Here is a 10630-nt window from a genome sequence, read left to right as displayed (position 1 = left end):
TTATTGATGTGCCTTGAAGCGATGTTGTTTGTTTCATTACCCTTATCTTCTCACTGAAATCATAACTACATATTTTTGCTTGCTTCCCCTCGACTTCGATGAGTATAGGATTCTCGAATCCCACAAAGGGTACGACCTTGGTTAAACTTTTGTTTGAGTCTATGATATAGTTTGGTATGTCCTCTTCCGGGCCCTCTGTTTGGCCAATCTTCAAGCAAGCCCCCAATTGTAATAATGTAACTTCCTTTACTAGATGATTGGAACTTGTGGTTTGATGTTGTCATTGCTCTTCTTTCTTGGTCTTTTCTTCCATAGTGTGTAGCTGTGCTTCAAGGGTGGTTGGTGATTCTCGTTTATTTGTTAAGTTCTCGACGAACTTGGGTTCTTGTGGGTCTTGGGTTCTTGGGGGTCTTGTGTTCTTGAGTTTCTTGAGGATCTTCTTTTGCTTGCAATCTGTGTTAGAGAAGGGTCTTCTCTTCACCCGAGTTCTTCTTTGTTCCGCGGGCGCACCCCTTTGCGGCCTTGCACTCACACCAAGGTTTTCCCACCTCACGTCGATTGGCCGGCCGCTAAGTGCACATTCTGCTCTCAATGAGTGAAAAGAGGCACAAGGGGAGGCTGGACAAGCCCTTCGCTTGCAATCTATGTTAGAGAAGGATCTTCTCTTCACCCTCTGTTCTGTGGGGGCACCCCTTGCCGGCCTTCGGCTCACACCAAGGTTTCTTTTCCCCACCTCACGGCGATTGGCCGGCCGCGAAGTGCACGGTCCGCTCCCAATGAGTGAAAAGAGGCACAAGGGTAGGCTGGACAAGCCCTTCTTTCTTATATTTCCTATCACTCTTCAAAAACACGATTATGAATGACACGCCCAAGAGAACTTGGGTTACGTGCAATTGCAACAAGCAAAAAAAATTTATGTGCTTGTTGTAGTTCTTTCCTTGAGTGATACAGAACACTGCCAAGGCTCTGATACCAATGTAAGGTACAACGGAATGAATGTTGAACTTTGCTCAAGATGAGTGCTCCGAACTGTGCTCAAGGTTGCTTGTTCTTAGGGAAGGGAGAGCCTTCCGTGCTTTAATGAGAGAGTGCAAGTGATCACAAACAAAGTAAATAGACACTGTGCGTGAAGGTGCTGAGATTGAGAGATAGAGAGAGAAGAGAATACGACACCGGGAAGTTGTAAAACCCTCCTCCGAAGGCCCCACACTCGATGGCGAGAGTGGTCTACTAATGATTGCACAAACCGGTACAAGACTCTGATTCAAACTTGAGAACTATGATGCAATGTGTGGAGATGACGGTGACGATGGCGGCGATTCGAATTGCTACCTGCTATTGTGGACTTAAAGGGTGAAACTCTTCACAACGGCTAGGTCCAAAAACGCTAATGGCTGTAGAATGAAAATGCTGATTTTGCTGGTTGTTTGTCGTTGTTTGGTTGCTGAAAAAAATGTTGTCTTATGGTGCTGAAATGCTTCCCTAAAACGCTGTATAGCTATTGTGGTGATGCTGCAAAAAGCAATGCGTGCTGGTGCAAAAAAATGCAGAATAGGCTGGCTGAAAAATGCTACTTCCAGAGGCTCTTTCTTGCTGAATTTGTTGGTTGAAAAGGCTGCCTGAGATCGCCAAGGTAGGGCTGAAATTGCTGATGCTCTTGGAGAGAAAATGTCAGCTTTGGTGGGGAGATCTTGCTTGAGAGAGAGAGAGGGGGAACCTACTGCACTTGTGCCTGTGTTCTCCTTGCTCTTCTGCCAAATGATGATGGCCCTGGTTTCCTTATATTTTATCTTTCCCATTTTGCCCTACTCAGTTTCCAACAAAAATCACTTAAAATAATAAGTGAAAAATGTCAAAAATAGGTTCTGTGCACTGGAAAATGCTCCTGATGGATTCTGATGGTAATGCTGATGATCATGCTGTGTGCGACCAGAGGATATACATCTACTCTAAGTGCCTGGGCATGCACGGTCTGTGAACAGACTCACAAAAGTGCCAGAACACTTCCTAAGCTAGACTCACTGGACTGACTGAACCCTTGTCATGATGTAGCTTGTCCACGGACACATAGGGTTGGATGTGTCATGTGACAACAATTTCTTTTGGGTGAAGTACTTTTGAAACTGATGCTCATGAGGCGCTCGCTTTGAAAGCAGGGGACCCTCAAGAGTTGCATTGTTGGGAGCATAATAATAAAGAAATACTGAAAGGATCGTCAGTCTTTGGGGTTGGTGCTTCTGGGCGCGGAACTCCGCCATGCCATCTCTCTCTCTCTCTTGCATAAAGTTCAATGATATTGCAGCTTTGTTCGTGTGTTGCTATTGATTTCTCTCTTAGAGTGTCCAAGCCTATAACACTGTCTACCTACCTATCTTTATTTTTGTCTCTATGTGCCCATCAGATGAAGAAATTCCAACAAAAGGTAGCATAATTCAGAACAGACGTCAGGTGTAGCGGAATTGAAATGGTGACAAGATCTAGACTTTACACTTCCACAAATCGTTACTTCTTTCTTCGATTGATTGTGTGCTACTTAGCACGAATGATGGTTATTTTTAGATAGAGAATGAGAGAGAGAGGTAGAGTTGTGTAGAAGGAGAGAGAGGGAGAGAGAAGAGGAGAATGACACTCGATGAGGTGCAACCAATCCTCTCAAGGGCCCCCCACACCGTTGCCGTTGTGGGATCATCTGTGATGTTGGAGCAAAAACACAAGACAAGCTCTTTGAGAATACTACGGCTGGATCTCTACTAGCGCTCCACACTTTTTTTGAAAACGCTTGGCAATGTGGTCCCTTATAGCACTTTTAAGCCAGGTCGGGAATTTCCTGACGATAATTCACTATTCTGTGACCCATTTGACGAACCAATTGGACCGAGACGTTCCTCTAACTTAGACCTACATGCTCGTCATGTCAAATACCCACCGCAATGTAATAACAAAAGGATTGTACAAACCATTTATGCAAGAGGGTTCCAAAACTAGAAAACCTAATCCAATGAACTCGTTTGAACATGCAGGTCCTGTGAACAAGCTCACAAAATTGCCGATACTAATCCTCCTAGGATTCTAGACAGTCCTATCTAGGGACAGGTGCAAGATTGGCTCTGGAAGTCGATGAAGTATGTCCACATGGCACGCAGAGCCATGTGCGTGTTACAGAAAATTTAGTTAACACTAGAATGGTAACAGGACACTTTTATTTCCTTGGACACTTTTGTGTCTTGTTAACACTAGAATGGTAACCTAACAGGACATAAAAGTGTCCTTTCAGGGTTTTGGAAAAAAAATCAAAAACCATAGTAGATCCACTCATTTTGAAAAATCCTTTCATGAGCTTATAGTTCAAGGACTACTACATATGGAAAAATTGAGAAACTTGTAGGATTTCTCATCTCTTGGTCACTACAAGCCTCCAAAGTTGATGGACTAGTGCATTTTTCCCAAAACAACAATTTCTTACAGTCAATTGCATATAAATAAGAGTGGAGAATTTTGTAGGACATGAGATAAAATGCCCTGTTAACTTCAATGGGTTGGTGATAAAAAAATATGGTGGCTTTTACCTCACTAATGTTTTTTTTGGCAAAAAAAATAGGTACAAAAAAGTTGCATTTTTTCCATTCTGCGGACCTATCATCAAAGTCTCTATAGTCACGCTCAATACAAATACTATATACATGTTTTTTTAGTTTTCTTTGGACCTTTGGATTCAAAAGGATCCATGGAGCATATCAAAAGGATATGGATCTCTTACTAAGTGGAACCTTGGGGGCAATGATAAAGTGCTAAATACAGCAAACATGGAAAAACTGGGTTTAGCATTATGACCTCTAGAAACCCATAGAAACTACTCAATATCTAGCCAAGTTTGTATTTTATGACTAGATATGGTTACTACCTACAAAATACACACAATTGGTCTAAGAAACTAGCAATATTGAGAAAGTTATAATTGCTACTCTAAAATGTCTCGTATTCTTCAGCAATCAAAAAACTTAACCATCATCATATACTATGCTATACAGCGTATTAGGTCCCCCAAAACTCAAGGAAGATTAGCTTTATGTTATACATTATACTTATACAATCAAAATTGAATTTGGATATCAAGAAAGCCACCAAAAAAATCATAAAAGGACTAATTTTGGCCAAAAAAACTGGATTATGCAATTCTTGTAAGTTGGTCATAACTTTCAATTTTAACACCTAGCTTGCCCTACAAGGATCAAAACATGTTGAGAACTATGAAGGCTTATCCTATAGCAATGTAAACCTCACAAACATGAAGTTTAGAGTGGTATAGTTGCAAAAATTTGAAAAAAAAGCCAAAAATAGGACCCGTTTTTTCACACAGTTTAGGTTCAAAAATGTTGTGCAAGAGATAGATTAATGATGAAATCGATAGTCCAAAAACAATGTCAAGTTTTTTTCAGCTCATGAGGCAACTTTGTGGATATATAGCACCTAGAAATTCATTTTCATACTCTTCAAAATATTCAAGCAAAATGGTCACTTAAGAACCAAGATCACAGTCTATGGTCAACACCCGAAGCGGAATGGATATTTCGCATGGAGGTGGTGAACATGGGAGTGGCGAAGAAGAGTTTTCCCCACCAGGAGGTTTTCCCGACCCTCCCCCTTCCCCATCTACGCCACGGATTGTACCAAATCCTATGGAGGCGATGGTCAAGTCGCCGATGGAGATGATGGCACAACAACAAGAAACGAATCACATTGCAATGGCACAACTAGAAAGAAAAGCAGAACAACATGAAGCCTTGGAGCATGAACGCCAACACAGACAAGAAAGCTTGGAGCGTGAATGCCAACTCAGACAAGACACCTTGGAGCATGAGCGTGATCAAGCGCAATTGGCGGTTCAAGAACGATAGGCAGAGTGTGCGGCACCGAGTCAACAATGCGTGCAAGAGTTTGGTCTGACATGTTCTCGCCTCGAAGTTGAACTGGCCAAAGATGTTGGTAGTTCATCAAGTGGTGCAAGCCGAGATTCGTACTCCAACAACCCAGTGACAGAAAAGTTGACTTTCAGTGAGTATGATGGTAAGATGGATGCCACGGTTATTCATTCTTGGTTGCATCAATTTAATGCTTATTTTGTGACAACTAAGAAGACATGAAATAGCAAGGTTTTGATGGCAGCTATGTACCTTGCCGGTGATGCCATCAATTGGTACCACGCATGGCAATAGGCACAGTTAGCCACGCACTTAGAGGAAGCCGACAAATTCACGTTCCTTTCCTTTAGTTGGGCCAATTTCCAAGACAAGCTCAAGGTGCGTTTTATGCCACCTCAGTACCTCGCACGATTGAAGGATGATTGGCGACCTCTCAAGCAAAATGGTATGCCTGTTATGTCTTTCTCTCATCGTTTTTTGCAGCTCGGCACTATGCTAAGGAAGTTAGATGTTATCAATGTCATGTCAAGGATTATATTAAGAAGGCTTGTCCTAAGACAGCCCCACCTAAAGAATCAAAGGCACCCACAACAACCACAAGCACGTTAATAAACCAAGCTGAATCTTCTCATGTCTCTGACACACACATTGATGAGTCTCTCATAAAGTGTTATGGTCATGTAAAGGGTGAGCGTTTTGCAGTATACACGATGTGATTAATGCCTCTCTTGTTGAGAGAGCCCCCTTAGAGGTTAGCCAGAAATCTCCTCTCGATGTTTCTAGCTTCGCTCCCGGTATGGACTCTCTCATCACAAAAGAGTTCCTTGATGCGTTTTTTACACTTCATCAAGCTGCTTTTTGTAGAAAATTTCTCGTGTCTCCTCTTTCAGGGTGTGATATGCTTTTGGGCATTAGATGGTTACGTGAGCATAACTATCTCATTGATTGGGAGGCTAACACTCTCACATTAAATGCCAAAATTGAATCCCCCATCATCATTCATGTTGAGGAAGATTTCCATTCTTTTCCTCTCATCTCTCATGTGCAAGTAAAGCGTGAATTATGACAAGGTGCACAAGCGGCATTCATCTATGCTACTCCAGTTTCCTAGAGCATTCAAACTCCAACCAAGTATTCAGATTTGTTTACCAAGTTTAAGAATCTCTTTTTGCAGGATGATCTTCCATCCCGTCTCCCACCTGAGCAGCCGGAGGACCATCGCATAGAGCTTATGGAGGGGGCACGGCCTGTTAGTAAGGCTCCCTACCGTTTGAACAAGACACAGAAGGAAGAGTTAGAGTGACAACTCATGGAGTTGGTGGCCAAAGGATTCATACGTCCTAGTGTAAGTCCTTTTACTGCTCCTATTTTTTTTGTTCACAAGAAGGATGGTTCGTCTTGTTTGTGTGTTGATTATAGGGCTGTGAAGAAGATGACCGTCAAGAACAAGTTTTTGATGCCTCGCATTGAGTATATCCTTGATAGGCTCAATGGGGCAAAGGGTTTTAGCAATGTCGATCTCAAGAGTGGGTACCATCAGGTACGTGTATTCAAAGGCGACATCTTCAAAACCTCTTTTTGCATCGAGCAAGGGCAATAGGAGTATATTGTTATGCCTTTTAGATTGACAAGTGTCGTGGGTACATTTAATCGTTTCATAGTAGGCCGTTTTGGCGATATGGTCGGTGTATGTGTGTTCATCTTTTTGGATGATATTCTCATTTTTTTGCATCGTGGAAACAACATAAAAAGGATGTTGAAAGAGTACTAATCCGCTTGGATGAGTGTTAGTTGTACATTGCAACTAAGAAGTCTGAAGTTTTTCTTACTGAAGTCACTAATCTGGGTTATATCATTTCTATAGAAGGCGTCAAGCTAGATCCCATTGTGGAACATGTTCGTAATTGGGATTTACCTAAAACTACATATGATGTGCATTCTTTTCTTGGTTTATGTCAAGCATATAGTTTGCACATAAAGAATTTTTCAAGGACTGCTGCACCTATGATTGATGTTTTGAAAGGGGTAAAGACTCGCCGTCAGCGTGTAGACTTTCCCAAAGCAACCATTGAGAATTTTGCAGCTCTCAAAGTTGCGGTGACAGAAGCACCGCGTCTTATCCTTGCCTCTTGGGATGACCCCTTTGAGGTATGGACAGATGTGAGCAATGTCGCCATAGGCATTGTGCTTCAGCAGCATGGTTGTCCTGTAGCTTTCCTTATCCGGAAGCTCAATAGTGCAGAAAAGAATTATTCAGTTTATGATAAGGAACTTTTGTCTATCATTCACTCTCTTAAGCATTGGAAGTATTTTTTGTATGGTAGAGAGTTTACAGTTCGCACAGATCATCAAGCCCTCAAGTGGCTCCAGTCTATGCCTAGTGCACATTAGAGTGATCGCCAAGCACGATGGTCATAATTTTTTGAGCAATTTGGAGGTTTGATTGAGTATGTGCTTGGAAAAGCTAACCCTGTTTGCAGATGCGTTGAGTCGCAAAGGACAAATTTTGGCTCTTGAGTGAAGGTCCACATTTTCTATTCAAGGTGTGTCTTTCGATAGCATGAAGAATTAGTATGCGGATTCCAAGTTTGGTAAGTATTGGTTGTAGGATCTTGCTTCCCAAGGGCCAAACAAGTATCTCATTCGTGATGGTTTGTTGTATTTTCGTCAACGTTTATGTGTGTTGCCCTCTCTCAAGCCAACCATATTGCATAATACACATGATTCTCTCACGCGTGGGCACAGGGGAATGAATACCACTTTGGAAAAAATAGAAATATTATTTTATTGGCCTAGAATGCGAAAGGATGTGTTTCATTATGTCACACAGTGCACTATATGTCAAAAGGTAAAAGCTCCTCGGGTAAGCAGCAAGGCCTCTTGCTTCCGCTACCTATTCCCGATGGATCTTTTCAAGATATTTCCATGGATTTTGTGACTAACCTTCCACCAAGTTTGCATTCAAGGAACACTCAATGTTTAACACTAGTTTGGTACCAAAAAGGACACTTTAATATCCTTTTTTGTAAATTTAAATAAAATGATACATGAAATCTAGAACACATCTCAAGAAATGATTTTGTAAACTTATAAAATGCTATTCAAAGTACTCATAGAAATTATAATCCCTCACTTTTGATATTAACTTCAATAGTAACTACATTCATGAAAATAACCTACGCAAAACAGCATTCAATGTTTCATTAAACCTTGTACTCTAGCCTAAGAAAAAAATGAGCAGGGGGTACATGCAATAATCCGTGGTAACCACTTATATATTTGTTTGATATTTTTATAATTTTCATGTGAGAAAAAAATCCTTTCTGACTAGAATTAAATATAGAAAGTCTTGTGGGTCAAATATGCAACGTTCACAAATTCAATTATCAATCACAAAGAACATTTAGTTCATCTAAATTTACAATGTCATATGATACATATATACTAGATCTATGACTCTATTACATAAGGTGATAATTTTTAATGGTTATGCAAGCCACATTTGGTGCTTTATGGCGTATCCAAAAATCAGCGCATGTTGTAACTATGATTTTTTGTTTATCAAAGTAAGCCTTAAAATAAAGTCCACTTTTAGATTTTTTCATTCATCTCACTTATTTGTATACAAATACCTCATATGCACACAATTGGGAGATATATATACACATTTCATTAGTTTTTCATAGCAATGTTTTTTCTTGCAAGAAATGATTTTAAAATGGTCTTAAATTACAAGTTGCCTATGAGTTTGAACCCTTGAAAATGCTTAGTGGATGGGTATTGACCTATAGATACATTATACACCTTAGGTTTTGTCCCATAACCTCATCATGTTAATGAAAGAGGCCTTGAAAGACCAAAATTTTCCTCTTTGTCAGCATTTTGAAGATTTTGGCTTTTGATTATAACTAAAATCTAGTCCCATAACTAAGTTATGAAGCTCAGTTTCTTGCTATAATAAGTTTTTTCCTATCCATACACCTTGAAATCTATGAAAAATCTTATTTTGATGAGAAGTTATATTCAATTTATGAAAATTTTGTTAAAATTGCACTTAATTTCTGTGATTTTTCATCTTAAAACTTATCATTATAATCTTAATTTGGTATTAATTTTGGCAAAAGTAAAATTTGGTTATGTTCTTCACCTCATAGTTGACCTAAGATATGGACGTGACCTCTTAATGTTTTTTCTAGTTTCACCAAATAATTATGACAAGTTGCTAGAAAAACAGGATACTTTAGTGTCTAAGGACATTTGAGTGTCCGATTACAGAACTAGTGTTAACAATTGTTGATCGTTTCAATAAGTTTTGCATGTTGATTCCTTGTAAATCCACAGTCACCGCACAAGATATAGCACGATTGTTCATTAAGCATTGGTACCCCCTCTGTGGTTTGCCAAAATCAATTGTTTCAGATAGGGATGCTAAGTTCATGTTCAATTTTTCGCGCCCACTCTGAAAATTTTGACACTAGGTTGACTTTTTAATCGGCTTTTCATCCACAGTCATATGGTCAGACAGAGATTTACAATCAATTGGCTTTTGATGTTTTAAAGTCATATGTGCATGATCAGCAATCTCAGCGGGAGCTCTATCTCCCATTGGTTCAAGCTATTTTGAATGACTGTTTTTCCTTTGCCATTGGTCGAACTCCATATGAGACAGCTTTTGGCCGTTCCTTCCAGTCACTTTTAACTCGCTCGATCAGTCAAATGCCTGATGCCAATGCTGAAAGTGAGTCATTGGATGAGATTTATGAGAGTGTGAAGCTTCGGCTAAGCAAGGCTCAGTAATCTTATTCACGACAGGCTAATAAGCATCGTCAGGATGTTTTGATCAAGGAAGGGGATTGGGTGTATTTAAGAATCATGAAGCAACGTCTTAAGCAAGCTAGAAAGAAGTGTCCAAAGTTGTCTTTTTGGATGTATGGTCCATTTCCAGTCATTAAAAAGATAAACGAGGTTCAATGAAATTGTAGTTGACTAACTCATGGTCAATGCAAAACTTTTTCCATGTTTCTTGGTCGAAAGTGTTTCAGGGAACACCCCCAAAGGACATTCGGAAGAAGAAGAACCGGAGATCATCAATGAAGCTGAAGTCATGGAGCCGGAGCAAGTGTTGTTGCATTGGTTTTGACATGGTTCGAAGAAGGAAGTGAGACAATACGTTTTGAAGTTCAAGGATCGAAGGACCTACGAAGCAGTGTGGGTCGACGAAGAGTTTTTCAAGGGTTACCCATAGTTGTTGGCAAACTACAAGGAATCTATGCAATTCGGTACCAGTACCTCACTTTCACAAGGAAAGGATGTCACGTGACACATCCAACCCTATGTGTCCATGGACAAGCTACAGTATGACAAGGGTTCATTCAGTCTAGTCAGTCTAGCTTAGGAAGTGTTCTGGCACTTTTGTGAGTCGGTTCGCAGACCGTGCATGCCCAGGCACTTCGAGTAGATGCATATCATCTGGTTTCACATAGCATGATCATCAACCTTACCATCAGAATCCATCAGGAGCATTTTCCGGTGCATAGAAATATTTTCCCTATTTTTGACATTTTTCACTTATTATTTTAAGTGACTTTTGTTGGAAACTGAGTAGGGAAAAATGGGTAAGAGAATATTCATACCCGTTTTTCAGCTCTCCGTAATTGCCATAGTGAGTTAGCCCACCCTACCAAAATCATCCAAACACTGTGGCTATCCCT

This window comes from Adiantum capillus-veneris, chromosome 21, assembly GCF_014529385.1.
Source record: "Adiantum capillus-veneris isolate H3 chromosome 21, ASM1452938v2, whole genome shotgun sequence".
In the NCBI taxonomy this organism is placed as follows: domain Eukaryota; kingdom Viridiplantae; phylum Streptophyta; class Polypodiopsida; order Polypodiales; family Pteridaceae; genus Adiantum; species Adiantum capillus-veneris.
The sequence above is the reverse complement of the archived record's forward strand: the minus strand, read 5'-3'. Positions refer to the sequence as shown.